Source organism: Cibotium barometz, chromosome 4, assembly GCF_041138505.1.
Source record: "Cibotium barometz isolate CiBa-2024 chromosome 4, ASM4113850v1, whole genome shotgun sequence".
Classification (NCBI taxonomy): domain Eukaryota; kingdom Viridiplantae; phylum Streptophyta; class Polypodiopsida; order Cyatheales; family Cibotiaceae; genus Cibotium; species Cibotium barometz.
Genome location: NC_141049.1, coordinates 68,487,630 through 68,514,859, shown reverse-complemented (window position 1 = coordinate 68,514,859; position 27,230 = coordinate 68,487,630).

Below are 27,230 nucleotides of genomic sequence, written 5' to 3'. Positions count from 1 at the left end.
TGGCGCCTGTAAATTAGCAAAAATCGTGAGCTTTCGTAGGCGGTTTGCTATGTTGATTCGCTTGGCTACGCCTATGTATGGCTACAAGGGCTTGAGCTAATGTTGCTCCTGGAGGGAGATCAAGCCCCTCCACCACTGGCTAGGGGTACAGTGGGCTACTTAAAAATAACTAAAAAAGTGATTATTTCTTAATCGTCTACTAATCTTAATTAGTTAGATAATAGGCTTATAAACTTAATGGATTCTAGGCTAGGCTCTGATACCATGTTAAAATTACAGCAATGTGATGAGCTATGGTGGATCAAATGCTAGAATCAACATCATTAACAAGAGATTAGATTATAATTAAGACGTGATTAGTGAGCAATTAACTGATAGCTTAATGTAGGCATGGATAATCAAAAACCAGCAAATTCTCATAAGGCCAATGCCTTAATTTATAGGGTTTTCATCCAAGCATCTAATCCCACTAATCTCTCCCTGATTCACTCCACCTCTTTTGCTTGATTCTCTACACCTCTTTTGCTTGATTCTCTCCACCTCTCCTAGAATATGTCCACACCTCCTAAATCTCCTCATGCTACCCTTTATTCTCTCCCAGTAGATTCTTCTCACCTTTTCACAGGTTCTCTCACATTTACAGATTTTCTTTTACAGCCTCTAGCCAAGGGCTTGTTCCCTCACACACCCTATTCACTTGTATATTTCAACAACCAATAGGCATCCAAAGTTTCTCGTCCCCAATGTAGGCCCCCCATTCACCAACCTCAAGTCTACAGGGTACAGGATCGACGCAAACCTATGCGCTATGAACCTCAACCGAACCCTAAACCCACGCACTCAACTCTTCAGTGGATCCCAAAATCTCTCCTCCGCAGCGCCCAACATTACTATGAAGGCAATCATACCATATGGTCCCCAAACCTCTCTTACTATATGAAGGCAATCATACCATATGGATCCCCAAACCTCTCTTACCTAAGCTCTTCTTCTTGTGGTGTTGTGACACGAAGTTGGGGTTTGGACTTCGATCACTTCTCAGAATCAAAACACACTTGTATGAAACCTCACAGCCTCCTCACCTCCCTTTCTCTCCCTAGATTAGGATAAAGATATACACATCAAAGGTGAGATCATAATTCATGGAAGGAAAGATGAAAGGCTCCGGAGAAGCAAGAATTTCTGCCAGTCTTGCAGCTCCAAACAAAAGGGCGATTCTTTGTTGGAAGAAAATCTTCCGACTCAGGATTATGTGAACGGAAACATATGGGGAATATTGGTAAGGTTCATCTGTTCGAATTGGGCGATTCGGACGGAACATATTAAAGAAAATGAATATGGCAATCACTTACAAGAGGATAAGACACATGGGGTTTGCCTTTTGATAAGGGATTAGGAGGAATTAATCATGATTAAGAAGAAAGAATGGCCAAAAAGCTATAAAAACAGAGTTACACAGAGAATTGCAGTTTTTAATCCATAAAGGCTGTGCAAGAGAGGATTATATAGATGCGTAGAGCTTGAAGAGAACTTCGCGCCTATATAAAAACTTTCAAAAACGGGCAACCGAGCGAAAAGTTATGAGCATTTTACTGCAAGACTATAAAACTGCCAAAATTCTATAAAAACAGAGATACACAGAGAATTGCAGTTTTAAATCCATATAGGCTGTGCAAGAGATGATTAGATAGGTGCGTAGAGCTTGAAGAGAGCTTCGCGCCCATATAAAAACTTTCAAAAACGGACAACCGAGCGAAAAGTTATGAGCATTTTACTACAAGACTATAAAACTGTCAAAATTCGCCTAAAAATTAGCAACTTTGGGAGAAATTCTAATCATCAATGAAGTAAGGGATTAAGAAATTAGTTACATGAGTGGAAAGAGCATAGAAAGAGCTTCCTAGCCATATGATCAATTTTAGAAAACAATACCCGAGTGATGAGTAATTACCGATTGAAATTTGGGTATTGGACCACAAAAACTGCACTTCTCTCTCTTTGCATGAAACCTCAATTTTCACATAGCCTCTTGCCTCTCATCTCCTTCATGATTCAAGCTAGAGGGTAAGGGTTAACATTGCTCAGCGGACAATCGTGAAGATTTACCTATGGTCCCCAAAGTCTTTCCACATGCTCATTACCGCTAAAACCATTGGTACCTCCAAAGGAGGGCGGCAATAAGGCAAGGGCTACCTTGAGAAGTCACAGGCCCGCCAAGATAATAACTCCTTATCCCCCTTACCATGAATCATCAAAGAGGTCCAAAATTGGGTTAAGCATGAGGAGCTAATGCTAAATGAGACATTCACATGTAAAGAGAGTGTTTGAATAAGGGTTTGAAAGATAAGAGAATGGCAATGACACAAAATGCTCAATTGAGGAGGCTCATTCCTTGATTTGAAAGGGAGAGGAGGGCTCCTTTTATAGGTGGAGAATCACCCTCTCTTCCATTGTTACAAATTACAACATAAAAATCTTCAACCCTTCAGTGACATAAGGGTAGATGTCACCATCAATTGTCCTCTTAGGCTAAGTCTTCTATTGATTATAAAATTGAAGACTTTTTGACTTTGAGAGTGTGATGAGATAATAGCCAAGTCTAAGTGGCATCTAGGTGGAGATCCCACTTACACATGGCGGAATTCTCCTCTTCCATGTAGGCATTCTAGAAGAATCTTTCCCAATTATGCACCTACACACACTCCTCCACATGCCTTCCACACTCCCCAACTTGTAGCCTTATGGTGAATACCATATTAATAATACAATAAAAATCCATGTGAGCATAAAGGCCCACTTTTATTTTCCACATCACTAGCCTATCTACCATACCAAAGTATTTATCAAGCATACTTGTGGCATTTACAATGTGTGCACCCTAAATCAAGTAAAACCATTATATTTGAAGATAGAATGTTGTTATCGGGGTAGCCGCCAAGCCGCCGCATCACCACGCCGTTATTCCATTGTGGGCGCTGCAATCTTCTTGGACAAGCTTCCACCTTATTACCATTGCGAAACCATCAAAATATGCACAAAATTGACAATGAAAGATATCAATTTTTCACGTCACATCTTTCCCCCCCCAGCAGATCCTCCATGCTTGTCTGGGGGGTCTGCTGGCCATGGTGCTCGAGGGTAGAATATCTTTAGCCGGTACTCATTGGCACGTCCGGGAACCTCCTGGCCACTTGCATCCTCTAGAAGATAGGTGTTATTTTTGAACTTTTGCTTTATCCTGAAGGGGCCTTCCCAGCGTCGAAGAAGCTTCTTATCTAGCCGTTTCTCCACACGGCCATCATACCTCATGACTAAGCTTCCTTGCTTGAGTTCTGGCTTCTTCTTCTTCTTCGTGAGAGTGTCATGTCTTGCCTTGCGTCGTTGTTGTGCAGCCTCCAAATTTTGAAGTGCCTGAAGTCGCCTCTCATCCAAGATCTCCAGTTGTGCTAGGCGTTGGGCATGTGTTTCTTCTTCATTATTCAAGCGTGCAAAAGATGTGCGAAGGCTTGTGATTTCCAATTCTATTGGCAAAATAGCCTCCATTCCATAAACTAACTGAAAAGGTGTAAAACCAAGAGAGAGTTTGTGAGTTGTCCTATAGGCCCATAGGACCTCTGGCAAATGCACATCCCACTTTCTCTTTATAGTATCCACTAGCTTAGACAAAGATCCACAAAGCAGTCCATTAGTTTTTTCTACTAAACCATTACATTGGGGATAATAGGAAGTTGACATAGCATGCTTTATTTTTAATTTCTGCACCAAAGCTTCAATCAAGTCATTCCTGAAAGACCTCCCCCCATCCGTAAGGATTTCTAATGGACACCCAAATCGGGCACATATGTATTCCTTGAGAAAGGATGCCACAGCTACTGCCTTATTATTGACCATGGCCTTTGCTTCAGCCCACCTTGTTGCATAATCTGTGGCCACCAATATGTAATACTTCCCATGTGAGGAACGAGGAAGTGGGCCCACAAAATCTAATCCCCACCTTTCAAATGGACCATATGCTGGGATAGGGTTTAAGGGTCCGGGAACCAATTGCTTGTGCCCATATGCCTGGCATACTTCACAGCTTCTGCACCACTCATGGACATCTTTGCTGAGTCGAGGCCAATAATACCCTGTGTTAAGGATCCTCCGAGTTGTGCTGGCTGAGGCAAAGTGACCTGAACATTCATGACATAATTCCATAATCCTTTTAGACTCCTCTAGGTCCACTACCCTCCTAAGAATCTTATCCTTACCTTGCTTGTAAAGAACATCCCCTAGAATTGTGTAAGGATGAGCTTTCCTGGTAAGCCTTTGCTTCTGTTGAGGATTCAATCCAGGAGGGAAGTATCCTGTATCTAAATAGTGTTGAACGTCTTGGAGCTCAGGCCAACCTGTATCCATTAATGCAAGAGTAGCTTCTTTGAAAGAAGCCAAGGTTTTAGTAGCCCATTCATCAGCCTTTTGATTATCCTTCCTGTTCACATGCACAAATTTACAAAACCCAAAAGCTTCTTTCAACTTCATTGCCCTTTTATACAATTCTTGGAGATTAGGACTCCTTGCCTTATACTCTCCTTTCATTTGTCGGATGACCAATTGTGAATCCCCTTTAACCTCTACCTCTTCAATTCCATCTTTTATGCAATCTTCTAATCCCCAAATTAATGCATTGTACTCAGCCACATTATTTGATATAGCCTTTGGAAATTCCCTACCCTTGGCCCATACCTATTTTCCTTCTGGATCAAATAAAACTATCCCTCCAGCCCCACATTGCCTGGAAGGGCTAAAGGCTCCATCAAAATGCATAGTGAAAGCAGTTGGTGGCGTTTCCAAATCTTCATATACCTCTTCCTTTGCACCTGTTCCTTCTTCCTCTTCCTTCCTGGTAAGCAAATCTGCAAGAGAGGCCCTAGTGGTGTTTTCTGTGATAAAAGTGAAAGAGAATTCTTGAAGCTCACAAATCCACTTTGCAAACTTTCCTCCTGCAGGATTGGGCTTGCGGACCAAGAATTGTAAATAAGGTTGAGATGTGAGGAAGAAAAAAGGGCGAGGTAACAAGTATGACCGGAACTTCTTTACTGCAAAAACAAGAGACAAACCACCTTTCTCCATTTCACCATACTTCTCCTCGGTATCAGTGAGTTGTCGGCTTGCATAATACACTGGTTGCATACGCCCTTGCTCTCCCTTTTGCAAGAGAATAGCACCCACTGAATGTGATGAGACACTTGGGTTCACATAAAAGTCCTCCCCCCACTTAGGAGGCTGAACAATTGGACTTTGACTCATGCATTCCTTGAGCAAACAAAAAGATTGAATTTGATCGGGCCCCCATTGGAAAGAAACATTCTTCTTTGTTAACAGATTTATAGGATACATCTTTTCAGAGAACATGTCAACAAAGCGTTGGTAATACTTTGTTTTACCCAAAATCCTCCTTACCTCCCTTACATTGGTAGGTGGTGGGAGGGCCACAATTGCCTGCACCTTCTCAGGATCCATCTCTATGCCTTCTTCTGAGATAACATGTCCCAAGAGAACCACCTTCCTTCGTGCCAAGCGGCATTTTCCAGGATTAAGACACCCTTTTGCATCATCAATACTTTGCAAGGCCAACCTCAACTTTTCCAAGTGATCCACGCGGCTTGAATAAATGCAAAAATCATCCAGAAAGACCCTTATAAACTTCCCCAAGTAAGGTGCAAATACCTGACTCATGAAGCGTTGAAAAGTTGCTGGTGCATTGGTCAAGCCAAATGGCATCACCCTATAGGCATACACTCCCCAAGGGGTGATAAATGAGGTTTTCCTTTGATCTTCTTCACAAATCCGGATTTGAAAGTATCCAGAGTATCCATCACACACTGAATACAATTCATGACCTGCAACTTGATCCAAAATCTCATCCTGAAAGGGTAGAGGATAATAATCCCTCTTTGTGCATGCATTCAAAGGGCGAAAGTCCACACACACACGCCATTTTCCACCCTTTTTGGGGGTGACTACAACTGGGGAAATCCACTCTGAATTCTCTACTGGAAAAATAAAACCAGCTTCCAGCAAATTAGTTACCTCCTTCTTAAGCACCTCTGCTTGCACTACTCCCAAACGCCTTAGCCGCTGCACCACTGGCTTACTTTGGGGCTTGAGATCAATCTTGTGCTCTACTAGGGTAACTTGGCGTACTTGTGAGTAGCTGTTTGCAAAAAGGTTAGGAAATCCATCCAACATTTTTAAGTAATTCTCCCTTTCAATACCTGCTATGGACTCATCAAGAAGAAGTTCATTTTGTTGGTGAAGACTAGTGAGGTCCACATCTCCTTTCTTGCACATGGTTGAAGAAGCTTCCCCTTCCAAGGCTCCATTGTCTTCAGCATCCCCTCGATCCCTTCCTAGGGAAAGACCAAATGCAACTCCCTCCACCTCTCCTTCTGAGATGGAATCCTCGGAGCTACCACTTGTCTCTTCTTCATCGGATGACTCTGACTCTGAACTTCCGGAAGTTGAAGGTTCACCTCTTACCACCTTCTTGCGACGACTCTTGATGTTGTAGTGGACCTTCTTATTCTCTCCTTGTAGAATAAGATCACCTGTCTCCCACTTTTGAATTGCCTTCACTTGGCGAAGCCATGGCCTACCCAATATCAATGGGTAAGCCCTAGCATCAGGCTTTGTAGGAATGACCTGAAAAGTTGTAGGCACAGAAATACCGCATACATCCACTCCCAAATTCCTGACAATTCCTAAGGTTTTCACCCTAGTATTATCAGCAAGTTTGATGCGATAGGGAGAGTTGGTAGAAGACAACTTTAAATCAGCATCTTTCATTGTTTTTTCACTCATGACATTGATTGATGCACCTCCATCAATGTATGCATTAGAAATTGTTTGCCCCTCAATGATGACATCAATCACAGGCACATCATCTCCTACATCAATATCCACTTTTTGAACCATAGGAGTCCCATTATCCCTCTTCTTCTTTTTCCTAGATTCTCTTGTGCTAGCCAGCTTACCCCATTCCTTTCTAAGTTTTGGAGAGAGTGCCAAAAGCTGCCCAAATGTGATTTGTGCTGTTTTCTCTCTAAGATCTGTCAAGAGGTCATAGCTAAGAGATCCTTGTCCAAGAGGAAAATCAGATTGTCCAATTTTTCTCCTAGATGACTTCTTCTTCTTCTTATTTTTCTCCTCTTCTTCAGATTTATCTTCTTGTTCTTCTTCTTCCTGACTCCTAGTTTTACGACCCCTTTTTGCCATTAATGGCATCAATGTTTCCTCTTCTTCTTCTGAGCATGTTTCCTCTAAAAGTGCTAAACTTTTATCCTCACTTTTCCTCAACTTTGGACACTCAGTACGATAGTGCCCCTTCTCTTGACATTCATAGCATGTGACACTACTTCTATCCCTAGGTTTATCCTCAGCTCGTGGAACCCTAGGTGGCCTTGCATTGACTAAGTGTAACTTCAAATCAGCAAATTCTGCCATAAGTTGTGCAATGTTATGATCCAAGGATGGAGCTTGTACTTGAGATGTTGAGGCTATCTCTACTCGTGGTGGGGTTGGCACACTTGGAGAAGATTGGAATGTGGACTCAATATGAAGAGTGGCCTCCTTCTTCAAAGCAATACGAAGGGCCTCTTTAAAACTAGTGGGATCTTTGCCAAGAACTTTTCCATGCAAGCGGGGATCCAAAGCCCTGATAAACTTGCTCATCTTAAGGTGCTCCATTGCTAAAGAACTCTTTGAATCTTCCATAGAAGGTGAAGAAGAAGAAGCAACAACATGTAAAGCAGCTTGTTGATCTTTGATGAATAAGGCTTCATACCTAACTGAAAAGGCAGAAACTGACTCTCCATCCTTTTGGAAAATTTGATCCAATTGCAATAGTAAAGCATTTGGCGACTCCACTGTCCCAAATCTCTCCTTCATTGCTTTGGTCAACCTTTCCCAATCATTCTTGGACTCTTCTGGCAAAGCCTCATGCCAAGTTAAGGCTATACCCTCCAAGAAATCTGGAAGTATTTCTGCCCTCTCCTTCATAGACCAACCCGTCAAGCGACATGCTCGGTTAAACTCTCGGAGATAACTCCCCGGGTCTTCTCCTTCCGATCCACGGAACACCGGAATGTTGAACATCTTGCACCAAAAGATGAGTAGTGACAAGGGAAATTTACTTGTTTCAAAACAACTTTCCTTTAATCATGCAGGACCTTGAGGTTAAAATAGAATAATTCTAAGTAAAACCTGCCCGCCGCCTCCACCAAAAGATGTGACACGAAGTTGGGGTTTGGACTTCGATCACTTCTCAGAATCAAAACACACTTGTATGAAACCTCACAGCCTCCTCACCTCCCTTTCTCTCCCTAGATTAGGATAAAGATATACACATCAAAGGTGAGATCATAATTCATGGAAGGAAAGATGAAAGGCTCCGGAGAAGCAAGAATTTCTGCCAGTCTTGCAGCTCCAAACAAAAGGGCGATTCTTTGTTGGAAGAAAATCTTCCGACTCAGGATTATGTGAACGGAAACATATGGGGAATATTGGTAAGGTTCATCTGTTCGAATTGGGCGATTCGGACGGAACATATTAAAGAAAATGAATATGGCAATCACTTACAAGAGGATAAGACACATGGGGTTTGCCTTTTGATAAGGGATTAGGAGGAATTAATCATGATTAAGAAGAAAGAATGGCCAAAAAGCTATAAAAACAGAGTTACACAGAGAATTGCAGTTTTTAATCCATAAAGGCTGTGCAAGAGAGGATTATATAGATGCGTAGAGCTTGAAGAGAGCTTCGCGCCTATATAAAAACTTTCAAAAACGGGCAACCGAGCGAAAAGTTATGAGCATTTTACTGCAAGACTATAAAACTGCCAAAATTCTATAAAAACAGAGATACACAGAGAATTGCAGTTTTAAATCCATATAGGCTGTGCAAGAGATGATTAGATAGGTGCGTAGAGCTTGAAGAGAGCTTCGCGCCCATATAAAAACTTTCAAAAACGGACAACCGAGCGAAAAGTTATGAGCATTTTACTACAAGACTATAAAACTGTCAAAATTCGCCTAAAAATTAGCAACTTTGGGAGAAATTCTAATCATCAATGAAGTAAGGGATTAAGAAATTAGTTACATGAGTGGAAAGAGCATAGAAAGAGCTTCCTAGCCATATGATCAATTTTAGAAAACAATACCCGAGTGATGAGTAATTACCGATTGAAATTTGGGTATTGGACCACAAAAACTGCACTTCTCTCTCTTTGCATGAAACCTCAATTTTCACATAGCCTCTTGCCTCTCATCTCCTTCATGATTCAAGCTAGAGGGTAAGGGTTAACATTGCTCAGCGGACAATCGTGAAGATTTACCTATGGTCCCCAAAGTCTTTCCACATGCTCATTACCGCTAAAACCATTGGTACCTCCAAAGGAGGGCGGCAATAAGGCAAGGGCTACCTTGAGAAGTCACAGGCCCGCCAAGATAATAACTCCTTATCCCCCTTACCATGAATCATCAAAGAGGTCCAAAATTGGATTAAGCATGAGGAGCTAATGCTAAATGAGACATTCACATGTAAAGAGAGTGTTTGAATAAGGGTTTGAAAGATAAGAGAATGGCAATGACACAAAATGCTCAATTGAGGAGGCTCATTCCTTGATTTGAAAGGGAGAGGAGGGCTCCTTTTATAGGTGGAGAATCACCCTCTCTTCCATTGTTACAAATTACAACATAAAAATCTTCAACCCTTCAGTGACATAAGGGTAGATGTCACCATCAATTGTCCTCTTAGGCTAAGTCTTCTATTGATTATAAAATTGAAGACTTTTTGACTTTGAGAGTGTGATGAGATAATAGCCAAGTCTAAGTGGCATCTAGGTGGAGATCCCACTTACACATGGCGGAATTCTCCTCTTCCATGTAGGCATTCTAGAAGAATCTTTCCCAATTATGCACCTACACACACTCCTCCACATGCCTTCCACACTCCCCAACTTGTAGCCTTATGGTGAATACCATATTAATAATACAATAAAAATCCATGTGAGCATAAAGGCCCACTTTTATTTTCCACATCACTAGCCTATCTACCATACCAAAGTATTTATCAAGCATACTTGTGGCATTTACAATGTGTGCACCCTAAATCAAGTAAAACCATTATATTTGAAGATAGAATGTTGTTATCGGGGTAGCCGCCAAGCCGCCGCATCACCACGCCGTTATTCCATTGTGGGCGCTGCAATCTTCTTGGACAAGCTTCCACCTTATTACCATTGCGAAACCATCAAAATATGCACAAAATTGACAATGAAAGATATCAATTTTTCACGTCACAGTGTCACACCACAATCCCCTACCCTTAAATGGGTACCCAAGGCAACATCTGTAGTCAAGATTACTCAAGACAAAGGGAAGCAGAAAGTCCTATGTGACAGTCACCCCCAAGCTACCACTGACAAACTTCCTTACAGATATACCTTCAACATTAGCAATTCCTCTGCCTATCATTCAGAGGCTCAACAGGACTGCAAAACTCCCTTCAACTCCTTGTGCCCCAGCTGCTCCCTTTCCACCCACATCGGAATCTCTTCAGGAAGTGCCACCCCCTACTTCTCCATTACACCTAATTGGCATAAACTCCTTTCTTTGGCAAACTGAGCATGTAGTTACTACAAAACCTGCAATGGGGTGCTGGTGACATAGCCTCTATGTACAAAACCTGTTACAAGGTACGCACCCAAAAAAAAACTTGCCATGGCCATTCCTTTCTCAGAATTCTAAAGTTCCACGGTTGTTCCAACCTCAACCACAAAGCCCGCGGCCGTTCCAAGTTTCGCAGGGCCATTCCCTTCTCCAAGTCTAACTTTCCACGAAAGTTTTAGTTCGGGACGGCCGTTCCCTCTCCCACACACTGCCACGGCCATGCTGACTCCCTATTCAAAAGCCCCCAGCCATTCCAACCAGTCCTACGAGCCCGCAACCGTTTGCTCAGCTTGCCACACCCATTCGATCCTCTTGCCATGCCTGTTCTCTCACAATCTGAGTTGCCAAATTTGAGTTGCCACGCTCGTACACTTGCAGTCGCACGCTCGTTTCCTCAACCTAGCCAAACCCTTGTAAATGTTTTCCCCAAGCCCTTACTTTCACAGCGAGCATTCAAGATATCAGAAGCTTCCGACTCCTCCCTGGAGGTGCTCCACCATACCTCCCTTAGGAGGAAGAGGCCTACCAGACCGCTTCAAGGAGTACGTGAAGCACCTCACCTAGCTCTCCAACCTGGGCGAAGCTCTGATGAAGCAGGTCAATGGACACACTATCCATTCTACCTTATGAATAATTACCGTAAAGTTGAGCACAAGCTCCTTACTACACCGGTCCCTGTTATGGAGTTATCGCAGCTGACCCAACAGTGGTACAAAAATTGGAACAACTTAGATTGGGCCATCTACCCACCCCCTGGAGCCTTGGGGGCCAGACTTGTATAATGCCTTATACTTCATTGAATCTTATGATGCAGATTAACACACAAGTGTTATCTTGGATATCGAGGGCCGCAGGCATCCAGTCCAGCTCAGTGCAGGGCTTGTGTGAGAGGCACTTGCACGCCCACATATGGAGCAGCCATATGTACACCTAGTCAACACCCTTAAGCTCAGTCGTGGCCTGTACTACAGAGGGAATTCTAACAAGGATGGAGTTGAGGGGGGCAACATTTCCCTAGACAACCTTTTAATCCCAGCCCGCGCTCTACAGTTTCTCCTCACCACAAGGTAGACTGAAAGGTTTAGCAGGTGCAGTTTAACAACCTTATCTCATGTGCACCAGGGGCAACAAGTCGATTGGGCCGACTACCTCTTCTCCATGCAGTCTGCTCCAACCCCAAAGGCAAGGTTGCGGCAACAACATTACTCACCAAGGTACTCTACTATGCGACGGGATGGGAAGAGCTGCCACATGCAATCTAGTTGAGCGGACCAGATGCTGCCATTTCTTCTTTATACTCTCCATCCACCTCTCCTATTTCCCCACCAGCCAAGAGGCCCCACCATGAACCCCCCTACAGAATAGCCTCAATCACCCCCAAGCCCCAGGCCCACATAGGAAGAGCTCGTTTTGCTGCTGCAACTAGAGAAGCCGCTAAGAAGGCCACTGAAGAGGAAGAGGAGCACCACAGGTAGGATTTTCTTAACATGAGTTTATATGAGACCCCACACCCTCACAAGCTGCCTCCTCATAATCAGGCCGGGCCTTCATCCCCCCTGACGAGGGGCTGCATATCACGGCGGAAGAATGGGAGTATGCACGAGGATGCATGTCAAAGGTACATAGAACTAATGTTTTGCATTAGTTGTAAGTGATTTGCTTTTAATATTTATTCACATTGCTTACACAAATATTGCTTCTATTTTGGTCCAGTGCACTATGTTCAATGCTATATGGTGTGAAGGCAAGCATTTTCGAACACAAAGAATTGATGAAAAGAGAAATACACAAGATTGCGGTGTCATTAGTAGCTTTGAGGGAGCTAATGGAAAAATGGATGATTATTGTGGCATAATCCAAGACATATTTAGGCTTGACTTTCGTCGCTTCTTTGTATATGTTTTGGATGTCAAATGGCAAATGAACGTGGTGGAAAAAGGGCCTGATGCAACGATAAAACGCCATGCAAGTGGATATGTAACTATTGACTCTACAAAGTTCTGGCAAACAAAGAAAGATAGGCTCGTATTGCCACAACAATGTGAGCAGGTATGCATTTTTTTACTAATGTGTTTTATGTACATATATATCTAAGCTCGCGTACCCCTTGACTTTTGATATGTTGTTGACTAGTGCCTTCATCTGCATTCATCACTGGATAATTCATGTTAGGCTTCCCTGGCTCCCCACGAGGCCAAGGAAAATTATACATTCCATGCCCTGACTCTTCGCAATTCCAACATTGCAAGAGTCGCCTAGGTCGTTGCTCTCGTTCTTCAACCCTTTTAGCTTGGCCCTTTTGTTCCACAGCTTGTGCAAAGTGGATAGACAAGTTATTTAAAGACTCATTTAACTTTTCTATCACCTCGACTGTGACCTCAGGTAATTCTCTACGAGTGCAAGACTGTACCTCTTCCCTAGGCTTTGAGTCATCAAAGATAAAGCCCCCCCCAAGCATACACCTCATCTTTCGGAGTTTCTTGGTAGCCCTAGCCTCAGCAGCATCAAATGTTGTGGGCTCTCCTGACTCTACTTGCGGTTTTAGTGATGGGTACATCCCTGCATGCACTTCTTGGGATGTAAAAGTTTGATCCTTCATGTTTTGTTTAGAGACTTCTTGAGAACTAGTGGATGCACTCTTAGTTCGCTTGTTGCGGTTCTTTTCCCTCCTAGTGGTCCTTTTTCTATTGGAATGTAGGGTCTTGTCCACTAGATTTGCCTTTGCATCCCTAGTTCGAGGTGTCTCATCAGTTTGCATTTCGGCATTTCGTGTCTGTGATCTAGTCATGACTCTAAGTGGCACGACATCCTCATTCTCTGATGAAGGTGGCGATGGAACTGCCTCTACAAGGTTGAGTGAGACCTTTGGTTGAGAGGTGCCTTCCTCATGTGGTTTCAGTAAACAATCCTTTGGGAAGTGTTCTACACACCACCCTAGACAATATCTTTCAATTGGTGGAAACTGTGGTACTGTTGTATTGGATCGAGCTGCTTGCCTTGAGCGATGTGGACAATCACGAGCCCAATGGGGTTCTCCGCACTCATAACAGGGGCCCATTAGTTTGGCTTCTACTTTCCTTTGCTGCCATTGACCTGAGGGGCCTGGAGTCCTAGGTTGGTAGTCGCCTAGCAACATCAAAGAATTTTGTTCCGCTAGTTGAGCCTCCAGTGCTTGGCTTGGATATGCGGGACTTTCAAAGAGATTTTCCTTAGATGAATATGATGCATATTCCTCCTCCACATAGCCTGGGTTTACCAAGTCTCTACACATATTTGAATTGTCGTAGTCAACAACCCTCATAGGAGCAGTCCCAGGAGCAGGAGGTTGAGCACCAAGAACAAGTCGTGCTTGCTCTTATGCCATTGGTGGCTTACGTTCAAAATTAGTATACTGTTGATACATTTGTGGAGTCACTCTACCCCTTTGCTACTCACGCTCCTGTCTCATTCTTGCAATGCGAGTACATTCCTATGTGGTGTGGGTAAAGTTCCAAGCACAAGCCTGGCACCACTTCTTTGTGGGTTGGTTTGTGACTAGAGGAGAAAAGGTATTACATTCTTCGGTTTTATGGTTACCGCCACATGCTCCACAAAGATGAGGACCTGTAGGTAGTACACTCCTCATTCGCTATGCTGTTGTTGTTGTGGCTGCATGGGTGGGCGATAGGTTTGTCCCAATCTCCTTAGTACTAGGTTAGCTATCTGGTCTGGATTTACTAGCGCACTAGACCCTGAACTTTGGTCATCACCCCACTGATCTCTAGGTTTCACCTCAAGGCTAGAACCATCTTGGAATTTGAAGTTATCGGTGAAATCCATAGCATCATGGCAACACTCATTGAAATTTGTATGCTTCTTTGCATAGAGATGTGTGTGTAGTGTTGAATTTTTGAGTCCTTTTAAGAAGAGAGAAATTAATCGACTCTGGGTGGGCTTCTCATCTTCTGGGCAATGATTAATGTACTGCTTCATCCTATTTACACAATCTCTAACACTCTCAGTCTCGCCTTGCTTGAAAGAGTAGATGTTTGCTACTGTGTCATGTTGAATCCGCATCAAGGAAAAAGCAGCAATGAATCTCTCTTCCAGAACTTGCAAAAGAAGATTTGTCTGAAGCCTCTAGTGCCTGAAACCAAGCAAGGGCCTTTCCCTCAAGAGTGAGCCCAAATCCTTCAATTTCTGTATGCTTGTCAGTCACTTGCTCAGCTCGAACTGCTTGCCTAAATGCTGCTACATGGTCATATGGATCTCCCGACCCTTCGTACTTCTTTACCAGTTTCTGAAGAGTTGATGGCCTTACTTGTCTTGAATACTCATCATAGGGCCTACGGCCTCTCACTCTCAATGGGAATTGTTCCTCTCTTTGGTAAGATGGTCCACATGCATCCCAAATTGGTGTGGGTCCCCTATTACCTGCCTCACCAACCCCCTCCACAGATCTTGTTACCTGCATTTCAGGAGGTGCATTTATGGGAGGCCGAGTTGGCTCCCCTACCCTCCGATTGTCATAGTGAGAAAAACGTTGTTGTGGTGTGATCTGTGGTCGCACTTTTGGTGTAGGATAATGTCTTGGTGCTAGAGTTGGGCTACTTGCAGTGGTCCACTTTGATGTTGAGGGTCCCTCTCTAGTGAACTCTCGTAGGGGAGGAGCAACAGTTTCTCCAAGAAAGGCTGTCTCTCCTGGTTTAGCTGTATTTGTTGAGAACACTTCCATGAATAATGGTTGTCCTTTCCATGTGAGCTCCCGAATCTCCTTCCAATCTAAGGTTCAGTATTCATTGGCCCATTTATCTACGATTCGGTTCATGTGTCCTGCAAGCTTCTTGACTACCGCCACAAGTGCTAGTGGAAGATCTAGCTCTGGCAATCTAGTTGTGGCATAATATCCCTCTAAAGAGTCCTTATAGACCTCTTGAAGTGGGTCATCCTGTAAGACCTTTGTCACCGGAATTTGTCGTACAAACTCGCATTGGTTCTCAGCCCCCTGATCCATTTTGCTCTTGCCTTTCCTATCCCTTTCCAAATTTAGATCTACAAGAAGTAAATCATCTATGGATGGCTTTGAGGACTGGGCATTGGATGGTCCAAGCATGTCCGGCTCAATGAGCCAATCATCTCTAGACTCCCTTGCTCTGGAAAGCTTTGATAAGTCTAAGAACTCGCTTTTAGAGAGCTCCCCTAATTTGTCTACATTCTCTGGATGATAGGTGACTTCGTATAGCGAACACCATCTCCACCCATGTACATGTTACCCTGGTCATTGACTAGAGGTGCTCTATCAAGTTCTGAGAAAAAGTCTGCGATCTTAACAAGATACCGTTGTTGTGGATCCCTAAAGATCTCAGCTCCTTGAGCATTCGTGTAGACATATTGAAGTCTCACATTGAGTGGTAACCCCATAGTGTCGGCTTCAAATGGATTAAAAGATCTTGTGGGTGTCCTATTTGGGGCTAAGGGATGACTATTTGACGGCCCTAGATTGTCCATGGACAATGAGCTAGTTGTTCTGGAAAGGGTATCAGATTGGGATTCGAAAAAGGTTTCAGCAATATCTGCCAAATTTCCTACTGATTGGGTCCCACTTTCCTGCGTAGGTACTCTAGAAGGTGCCCTAGGCCCTATGGCAGTGTCTATATGACGTCCCGACCGCAAGTGCATAAGGTCAAATTTTAAGGTTTGTTTTTTTTATTTTTTTTATTTTTATTTTTTTTATTTTTAATATATATATATATATATATATATATATATATATATATATATATATATATATTTTAATCCTACCTAACCACTAAATGCAACTATTAGGAATAGGTGTGTAAATACCTATCCTATTTTTTTAATTTTTTAATTTTTTTTAATTTTTTTGTTTTGATTTTTATTTTTTTATTTTTTTACTTTTTTACTAATTACACAAAAATACTAATTATGCACAAAATTACAAAAAATTAAAAAAATGCAAGTTACACTAATTATGCCAAAAAATTATAGAAATTTAAAAAAAAAAATTTACAGAATATGCAAAGAATATGGACTCCTAAAAAAACACATAATTTATAATTTTTTCTTTTTTCTTTTTTTTTAAAATTATTTTAATTATTTTATTATTTTATTATTTTTTCTTTTTATTATTTTATTTTTAAAAAATGCAAACAACATGAAAATTAACAAAAAATAAAAAATAAAAAATAAAAAATACTAACCTTTTTTTTCCTTATCGTGTCCGGATCGTGCGTCGGCTCCGCACGTGCCTCCTCGCCGCTTTCGTCTGCTCTACAGCCAGCTGTCTCTCCCTTCGCAGCCAGCTGCCTTCTACACCGGCCTCTCCTCGCCTTCCACACGGCCTCCTACGGCAAGCTCACCACCGCCCTCTCCTCGCCTTCCACACGGCCTCCTACGGCAAGCTCACCACCGCCCTTCTCGCCTCTGCTTCTGCAGCCGCCTTCGAACCAGTCAGCCAACAGCCGCCTAGCCCTACACCACCTTCGCAACCGCCGCTCTCTTTCCACGTTGACGCCCTGCAAGCCGGCCTTCGTCTCCTACGTTGGCCACTCTACAGCAGCCGCCTTGGCTTCTTCTTTCTCTTCGTCGCCTCACATCTGCAGTAGTCGCCTCACCACCTTGCGGCCAGCGCCACTTCGCCGTCTTCTTTTCCACTTCTCCTCCAAGCTCTCACCACCGCCGGCTAGCCACTCACCGTCTGAGTCGCCTGGGCCTTGCTCCTTCGCCCGTGCCCAGCTCTACAGCCGCCTTGAGCCTATAGCTCCACTCCTTGGCTCCAAGCACCCCGCCAGCCACCTGAGACCCGTGCCCATCTCTCTCCACGTGGTCGCCTTCCACAGCTACAGCCACCGCTTCACACCCAGGTGCCCTCCATGCCGGCCAGTAGTCGACGCCTTGCTTTCACTTCTTCTCGCCTCCCCGCTCTACTTGCGACCAGCCTTCCACACCTCTCCCGCAGGTCGCCTGGGCCTCCTTCACTTCTTTTATTATTTTTTACTAATTACATGTTAGCGAAAAGCATGAAAGCATGAAATGACAAAAAACAATGAAGGTAAGCATAATGAACGGTACTTGAAAAAGCATAAAAGCAATAAAACATAAAAAACAATGCGGGAGAAACCTCAACCGCTCAATGGGTTTTTCTTATCCTAACCTTATCCACTCACACCGGGATCGCACACCCGAACTTAACCTAATCACTCAATGGTTTTGCAACCAAAAGAGGAAATAGTGGTGGTTTCCACACACTCTCAACCGGATTTGAGTCTTCTCCCCGGCAGCGGCGCCAATGGAGAGACAGAAAACTCTCTCACTTTGTAGCAAGAGTAGCATGATCCACGTGTAGCTCAATCCAATGGGATTTGCATCCCTTTCGGAGCTAGGGATTCAACCCGTACCGGTGCATAAAAGCTTATCCACAAATGGAGAGAATGCTAAGAATACTACTACCATTGACATAGACTTAACACACACACAAGCTCAATCTTGCCATGACTCATTCACTCATCATCCCACTCATTCATGCATCCAATACAAGAAGAAAGCTAAGCTAATACATACACAAGCTCAAAGCATACTTCATTCTCAAGCTCTTACTTCCCTAGCATGCACACAAACCTTAAAGCTATCAACAAAGAAACATGCACACTAGAGAATAGACATGAGAAGAGAGACAAACATCACTCATTGCATTGAATTAAAAAAAGAACATTGCTCCTACAATAATGTAGATGGGGAGAGAGAAGAGCTTGCACCTCTATGAAAAAAAGAGGGAGAGCTAGTCTCAAGAGAGCTCAAACATGAGTGTAACCCAATGTGTCCAATGAGATCTAAAATGAGCCACTTTTTATACAAAAACTCTAAAACTCCCAAAACTTCCCATGTGGGATTATTCTTAAGCCCACTCCCACACTCATCTACAACTTGGAACTCTTTACAAGAGCCCTAAATAAGAATGTCACTTGTTTTCCTGGTTGCATCTTTTTGTTGCATTCTTGCATTGATCTCCACTCGTCACGCAACAAGGTCCAACAAAATCAATTCCCCATTTCTAAAGGTTGTCTTACAATAATAGGGGTAAGTGGCATTCTGTCCCTCGGCCAAATCTCGAAATAATTTGTTCATATAAGAACTTAGTTGTTGTTTGTGCATCAGCTTACTTAGAGGCCCTAGCCTCTACCCATTTCGTGAAATAGTCTGTGGCCACCCACGATCACATATCAGGCTTGTGATGGATGCACAATTGGACTAATAGGTCCAACAAAATCAATTCCCTAGGTTGTCTTATAATAACAGGGGTAAGTGGCATCCTGTCCCTCAGTCGAATCTCGAAATGATTTGTTCATATAAGAATTTGTTGTTATTCGTGCATCAGCTTGCTTAGAGGCTCTAGCCTCTACCCATTTCATGAAATAGTCTATGGCCACGATCACAGGCTTGTGATGGATGCATAACTGGACTAATAGGTCCAACAAAATCAATTCTCCATTTCTCAAAAGGCTAGGTTGTCTTACAATAACAGGGGTAAGTGCCATCATGTCCCTTTGTTGGCGGAAGAGCAAATCGCTGACACTCTTTGCACCTTTTAACAAACTCCATGATGTCCCTAAATAACATAGGCCACCATAAACCTGCTTGAAACACCTTGCGAGCTATAATTTCCTTGGCAAAATGTCCTCCAACTCTCCCTGAGTGTGCTTCATTTGTGACAAATTCGTCTTCTTGCACACATCTCCTTAAGACATTGTCCTTACCTAGCTTGTATAGTTCTCTAGCAATTAAGGTGCAGCCAGCCTAACAAGCTGACGCATTATATCTTTGTTCAAGGGTTGTTCTTGTTGCGAAAAATTATAAGCTAGATAATGTGATATTTCTTCGCTCCATTTGGACACCATGTCTAGTTTGAACAAACAAGCATCTGGGAGGTCATCATCATCAACATCGGTTCCGATTTCCCATTTGGAATTCTCAACATATGATCGGCCAACACATGCTTTGTTCCCTTTCTTACTGTGAATGTGTGAAGTCAAATTCCAATAGTAATAACAACCAGCGTGTGATTCTTCCCGTGGTGCAAGGCTTGTTCACCAAGTATAATAAGGCCTGATGGTCACAAAGAATAAAAATTTGTTGGGGCCAATAGGTAATGTTGATACTTCTTGACAGCATAAACCATGGCCAACCCTTCTCGTTCTGTGGTGGTATAATTCACCTCTACATCATTCAATTAGTGACTAGCAAAGCAGACTGGGTAGTCCAGTTTGAACTCACCAGGCTGCGCCAATACGCATCCAATAGCAAAGTTTGAGGAATCGATGTGCACATGAAATATAAGGTCCCAGTTAGGTGGTCTGGTGCACTGCTAATGCTTACTTCAATCTATCATATGCTTCCTGACATTCTTCAGTCCATTCAAAGACAATGAGTAGCCTATATAATGGTCTGGCAATTTCAGAATTAAATATTATGAAGCAGCGATACTACCCAACGTGGCCCATAAATCTCTTCACACCTTTGTAATTAGTGAGTGGGGGCAATTCCAAGATCAACCTAACTTTTCCTTCGTCAATGGAGATACCGTTCTTAGAGACAATGTGTCCCAATACCACACTATGTTTAACCCAAAATTGACACTGTAAAGGGTTTAAGGATATACAATACAATTGACATCGCTCAAACACTTTTCTCAAGCAAACCAAATGGTCTGTCCATCAAGAGTGTGCATAGATCATCAATGAATACCTCCAACCACTTTTGCAAGTAGTCTTTGAAGGCTGTGCACGTTAATCATTGGAATGTTGCTGAGGCATTGGTGAGACCGAAAGGCATGACTTTGTAAGCAAACGTCCCCCACATTGTATTGAAAGCTGTCTTATGCTGGTCTTCGGGCGCTATAGACACTTGATTGTAACTTGAAAATCTGTCTAAGAAACTGTAAGCTTCTTCACTAGCTACCCTCTCCAAAACGTGTTCCGTATAAGGCAATGGGTAATGGTCCTTCCTAGTAGCTGCATTGACAGTTTTGAGATCAACACAGAACCTAAGTTTCCTATTCTTCTTTGGCACTGTTATTACGATTGGTGACAACCGATCCATATGTTTTAACTTGTAGATGAAGTCCACAGAGCAATGAGTTTATCAATTCCCTCCTTTACAATTGCTACATATTTAGGATTCATCTGGTATGGTTTTTTCGTGAAGTCGTTGACATTCTTCTACTAGGGCCCTGGCTTCTTCAAGTTTTTTTATTTCTTCTTTAGCATTTGGGTATTCACCAACTCCTTTAGGGGTTGATGGTCTTTCCCCTTGCACCCCTTGGTCAGGCTCATTTGGTTTTAGCACTTGATCCTTCTCTTCTCTTGACTAGGTGGATCTCGTGTTGATAGTATCTTCTTCAAATCGATCTTGAATTATGACTCTGGTGTCACCTTTACTCACTCTTTTCACCCTCCTTCTCTTGCCAGTTCTAGAAGTGGTTGCATCTACCGGGTTCTTCCCTTTGTCCCCTAGTTGAGCTTGGACTCGTGTAAGGACATTCAGTGGCGTGATGTTTCCAGGTTGCACACTTAGGGTCCAGATGGTGGCCTAGTTAGAAGTGGAAGCAGAACCACTTGCACGGTATGGGCAATCTTTGATCAAATGATCAATCCCACGTTTAGTACAAGTAAGTACTAGCATGTCATTAGGTGGTGCAATCATTTGTTGAGTTTGATGCGTATGAACCACATTCTTGTTAGGACATTCAGTGATTTGATGAGGTCCACTGTTGAGATATCGAGCTCGTCTAGTGAGGCGGTGGACACTGATGACCCGCCTGGGGGATAGGCCCCGCACTTACACCACTGGCATGGTTGGTGAGATCATGGGAGATATGCGGCCAGTGGGATGACAGGCTGTGTGACAGCCATTCTAGAGACTGGCATAGTTATAGCGCCAGCTCATTTACTCGGGTTCACACTATAGAGAACCCGTGTATGTATTTGGTTGAGTACCTTTCATATTGTGTGTACTCTTATTCTTGTATATGGTGTGTTGAGTGTTGAGTAGAGAAGAAGAAGATTTTCAGCCTCTCACCTTGTGTGTTCTCTATTAGGGTTTTGTGAGTGTGTGTGTGTGTGCTTGCAAGAGCTCAAGCTCTCCTCCCCCCTGCATCTTTTCATGGTATCAGAGCCTGGTTCGTGCTAAGGGCTGAGCTGCAAGCAAGAGAACCACAGGAAGCGGTACGAGGGTAAGAGCTTCAACTACTCTTCCCTATTGTGTTGGTGACTACACCCTTGTCGGGAGCTCTACGGGAGGCACCGGCAAACGATCTCCGATTGAGGAGCTTTCTTCGCGGGAGTAAAGCTATAGGGCAACTATATAGTCCTTTGGACTGAAATTTTCGGGCCAAAAACGCGTTTCGGGCGCGTCTGGACCTCCGTTTTTCAGAAAGCAGGCAATTTCGAGCACTGCGGGTAAGTAATCGATTCTCTGCAGAACTCTGTTTTAAGAACTGCAGGAAGACAGATTGATTGTGCAGACACTGTGGGTGCTGCAAAGAGGTCTACAGTTGCCATTGGGTGTATGTATGTGCATTGAAGTCACTGGTTGTGACATTTGAGAGTACTACAGTACCGCTGTGCAGAAAATACAGCAGTTGTGCAGAAAAAACCAGAGTGCAGTTTCTGGTAAAATTGTGTGTTTGGCAAGATGTCTAATGATGGCATAACACAGATTGTGGCTGAGAAGCTGGATAAGAATAACTTCCATGCTTGGAGGTTCAGGTTAACGAATTTCCTAATGGGAAAAGGCTATTGGGACTACATAGAAGGTAAGCATGAAGAGGCACTGCAGATGTGAAAGAGTTTAAAGACTGGAACCAAGGAGCCAGGAAAGTAATGTATTGGCTTTCCATTAGTATACAGGACACCATGATTGGGCACATTCAGGATGCCAAGTCCCCCAAGGAGGCGTGGGACACCTTGGTAAAGCTTTATGAAACAAATACCAAGGCACGTAAGATACAGTTGAAGAATGAACTTTATACTGTGGAGAAAAAGAGCATGTCTGTGAATGACTATGCGTTGAAGATAAAGGGTATTGTGGAATCCCTTGCATCTATTGGTGTGTCAGTAGATGATGATGACAAGGTGGAAGTCTGTCTACGTGGTCTCGGGCCACAATACAAGGCGTTTAAGACGTCTATTCAGACTCGGGAAAACATTCCCAACTTTACAGATTTGGTGTCTATGCTGATTATCGAAGAGAAGAACTTGGGTGAAGACCAACAGTCTTCACAAAGCAAAAACAGTTCAGAGCAACAGGCCTTCTACACGAGTTCAGGAAGAGGACGAGGTAGAGGAGGCCGTGGACGCGGTCAAGGAGGTGGCCGAATAGGTAATCAGAATTATGGCCAGCAGCAGCAGCAACAACAACAGTCCCAGAATCAACAACAACAACAACGCGCAGGTGGAAGAGGCAAATTCAGAGGCAGGGGGAGTCAAAGAGGCCGTGGAAATTGGCAAAGGCAATATAATGATGCACGTGAATGCTATTATTGTGGTAAGCCTGGACATGTGCAGTCAGAATGTTATAAGAAGCAAGCTGACATGCAAAATGGGAAAGTGCAGCAAAACAACTATGCATCCTCACGCAGAAATAATGAGGATAATGAAAGGTTGTTTGTTATGCAGCATGTTGTGAATGCCATGTCTGAAAATGTTGATGCAGCACAAAAAGATAATGTATGGTATGTGGATTCAGGCGCTTCGAACCACATGACGAGTCATGGGGAGTGGTTCAAGGAGATGAAAAACCCGAAAAGACCAGGTTTTGTGGAAACAGGGGATGACACTGCTCATCCAATTGCCCACATTGGAGATGTGCCATTGTCTATGCAGGATGGCAAAGTGAAGTACCTTGCAGATGTACTTCATGTACCGAACATAACAAAGAATCTGGTTTCAGTTGGCCAGATGATTGAGCAGGGTTTGTAGGTTAGGTTTAACCCTGATGGGTGTTATGTCGAAGACTTTAAAGACAAGTGCAGGTTGGTTGCAAAAGGCAACAGAGTGGGCAGAATGTTTACGTTGGATGTAGACATGCCTGAAATGAGTGCTGCGATGTTTGCAAATGGTTCAGGAATTGTTGCAGACACAGACATATGGCATAAAAGAATTGGACACGTGAATGTGCAGAGATTGAAGTCTATGCAGACAAAAGGAATTGTGACAGGGCTGCCAAAATTTAAAGTGGAAGGTATGCATAAAATCTGTGACGCATGCCAATTTGGGAAGCAAACAAAGCATGTGTTTCCACGTAACAGATATGTGAGCAGAAATGCACTAGATGTTGTGCATTCAGATGTATGGGGTCCTACGAAGACCGTGTCTATGGGAGGCTGCAGGTACTATGTCACTTTCATTGATGACCACACAAGAAAATTGTGGGTATATTTCATGAAGGAGAAGAGTGAGGTGTTCACTCACTTTCAGAATTTCAGAGTTTTGGTTGAAAAGCAAACAGGGAAATATGTAAAGTGCCTAAGGTCAGATGGAGGGGGAGAGTACTTCTCCAATGAGTTCTCTGAATTCTTGAAGAAGAATGGTATTCGGAGACAGTATACATGCAGATACACTCCGCAGCAAAATGGAGTTGCTGAGCGGAAAAACAGGCACATTGTTGAGATTGCGCGAGCATTGATGGAAGAGAAGAATATGCCGCATTGCTATTGGGCTGAGGCTGTTTCTACAGCAGTATACATCATGAACAGGACTCCAACTGCAGCCATACATGATGTAACTCCAGAGGAGAGGTTTACTGGCAGAAAACCTGATCTGTCTCATCTGAAAGTCTTTGGATGCATTGCATATGTGCATGTGCCAGATGAGCTGAGAACTAAGCTGGATCCAAAAGCTGAAAAATGTGTGTTTATTGGATACTCCCTTGAGCAAAAGGGATACAGGTGTTATAACCCTGCTACACGTGAGTTGAGGGTAAGCAGGGATGTTGTATTTGATGAGATGAGCAGCTGGTATGCTGCTGAAAAAGAAGCTGTTGGGGCTGATGTGAGTGGAAGTGTGGTTGCACAGAATGCAGGTCAGCAATCACAGTCTTTGAGTGGACCAGGAGAGTCCTCATCTAGTGGGTCTGTTGATAGACCATGGAGTGGCAGGCTGCGTCATAATACCAGTCCTGCAAATGTGATTAGTACATCACGAAAAGGAAAAGAGAAAGTGGTTGAGCCCCTTGGTATGCCTGACATTTCTGCAGGGCATTCTCATGTTGATGGAGAGTCTAGTGGCTCAGACATGAGCCTTGATGAGGAGCTTGGGATCCCAGCTATGAGAACACCTGGTGTAAAGAAGGCTATGGAAGCCATGAATGAGAAGCTGCGAAGATCTGGGAGAGTGAGAAATCCTGTGCACAGATTTACCTATGATGGTTATGTGGCACATCACTATGCATATATGGCAAAGGTTGTGCAGGTTGTTGAGCCCACATGCATTGATGAGGCTGTTGGAAATGTGTGTTGGGAGAAAGCTATGGATGAGGAGATGGATGCACTATATGGAAATGAAACTTGGGACTTAGTGCAATTGCCAGAAGGCAAGAAAGCCATTGGATGCAAGTGGGTGTACAAAGTTAAACATAACAGTGATGGAAGCATAAATAGGTACAAGGCTAGATTGGTAGCCAAAGGATATGCGCAGACATATGGGATTGATTATGAGGAAACTTTCAGCCCAGTTGCCAAGATGGCAACGGTGAGAGTTGTGATAGCAGTGGTTGCGTCAAAGCAATGGTCTTTACATCAGATGGATGTAAAGAATGCATTCTTGCATGGGGATTTGCAAGAAGAGGTGTATATGTTGCAGCCACCTGGTTATGAGGATGTGGGTCACCCCGAGCATGTTTGCAGGTTGAAGAAAGCCTTGTATGGCTTAAAGCAAGCACCAAGAGCATGGTCTGACAAGATTTCTGAATATCTTGTCACTATTGGCTTTCATGTAGCCAATGCAGATTTCTCATTGTATGTGAGACATGGTGATAGAGGGGTTGTGCTTGTTGTCATCTATGTAGATGACTTGATCATTACGGGGGACCATGATGCAGAGATCTTTGATGTAAAGATCTTGCTTAGACAGAAGTTTGAGATGAAGGATCTGGGGGAGCTCAGATATTTCTTGGGCATTGAGGTGATTAGGTCACCACATGGTATTGGATTACTGCAGAGACAGTATGGCTTAGACATGTTGTCCAAGTATGGTATGACAGGCTGTAAGCCTATTTCTGTGCCATTGGATCAGAATGGCAAGTTGAGTGCAGATTCAGGAGAGATATTGGAGGATCCTACTATGTACAGGAGCATAGTAGGAAGTTTGATCTACATGACGATCACCAGACCAGATTTGTAAGATTCCTCCCCCAACCCCTTTTTGATGTCTAGTATCTTCCCCTGTAATCAACCCTCTTCAGAAATATAAAGACCCTGTTGCTAACTATTTTAGCCTAGAGAGAGGAAAATTATTCTAGAGAGAGAATATTCAGATTTTGAATATTTTTGGATAGAAAAATATCTCTTATAATTCAGATGAGTTCCCCTGAAACAGAAATTCAAAAAGAATTTTCCAATGTGCAATTGGAATTAATTGGAAATAGGTATAAAGAACCTTAGTCTAAGGGTCTAGATTTTCAGAAATCTTAAGACTATGGTCCAATTAAGGTTCCTATGGGCCAATAGCATCAATCCATGTGTAGGGAAGAGATAAATCCAAATTTGTAAAAAGAAGATACCCAAAAATGAGTAAATGCTCACATAAGGTGAAGAGTTGAAAATGTACAAGGTTTATTAGTAAAAAACTATGAGCAATATTAAAAATATGAGATATTTTGGGTATCCAAAAATGAGTAAATGCTCACATAAGATGAAGAGTTGAAAATGTACAAGGTTTATTAGTAAAAAACTATGAGCAATATTAAAATGATTCCATTATGACACATATGTAAGGAAGGGGAATTCTTTAAAGGAGGTGCATATTTCACATAAGATGAAGAGTTGAAAATGTACAAGGTTTATTAGTAAAAAAACTATGAGCAATATTAAAATGATTCCATTATGACACATATGTAAGGAAGGGGAATTCTTTAAAGGAGGTGCATATTTCACATAAGATGAAGAGTTGAAAATGTACAAGGTTTATTAGTAAAAAAACTATGAGCAATATTAAAATGATTCCATTATGACACATATGTAAGGAAGGGGAGTTCTTTAAAGGAGGTGCATATTTCACATGCTTGAATGAGTTTTAAACTCATAAAAATTGAGATATTTCATCTCTCCTCTCTCCTCATTCAAGTCTAGTTCCAAAAAGTTAGCTTAACTGACCTAAAAATGGTCAAATATTGACCAAACTGATTTAGAAAATTCTAGAATCAGTTTGTTTGGTTAGGAGCTCAATTTTTCCTATAAATAGAAGCCTCCCCCTTGTTGAAAAATATATAGTGTTTATGCATCGTTACTCTACTCCACCTAAGCCAAGA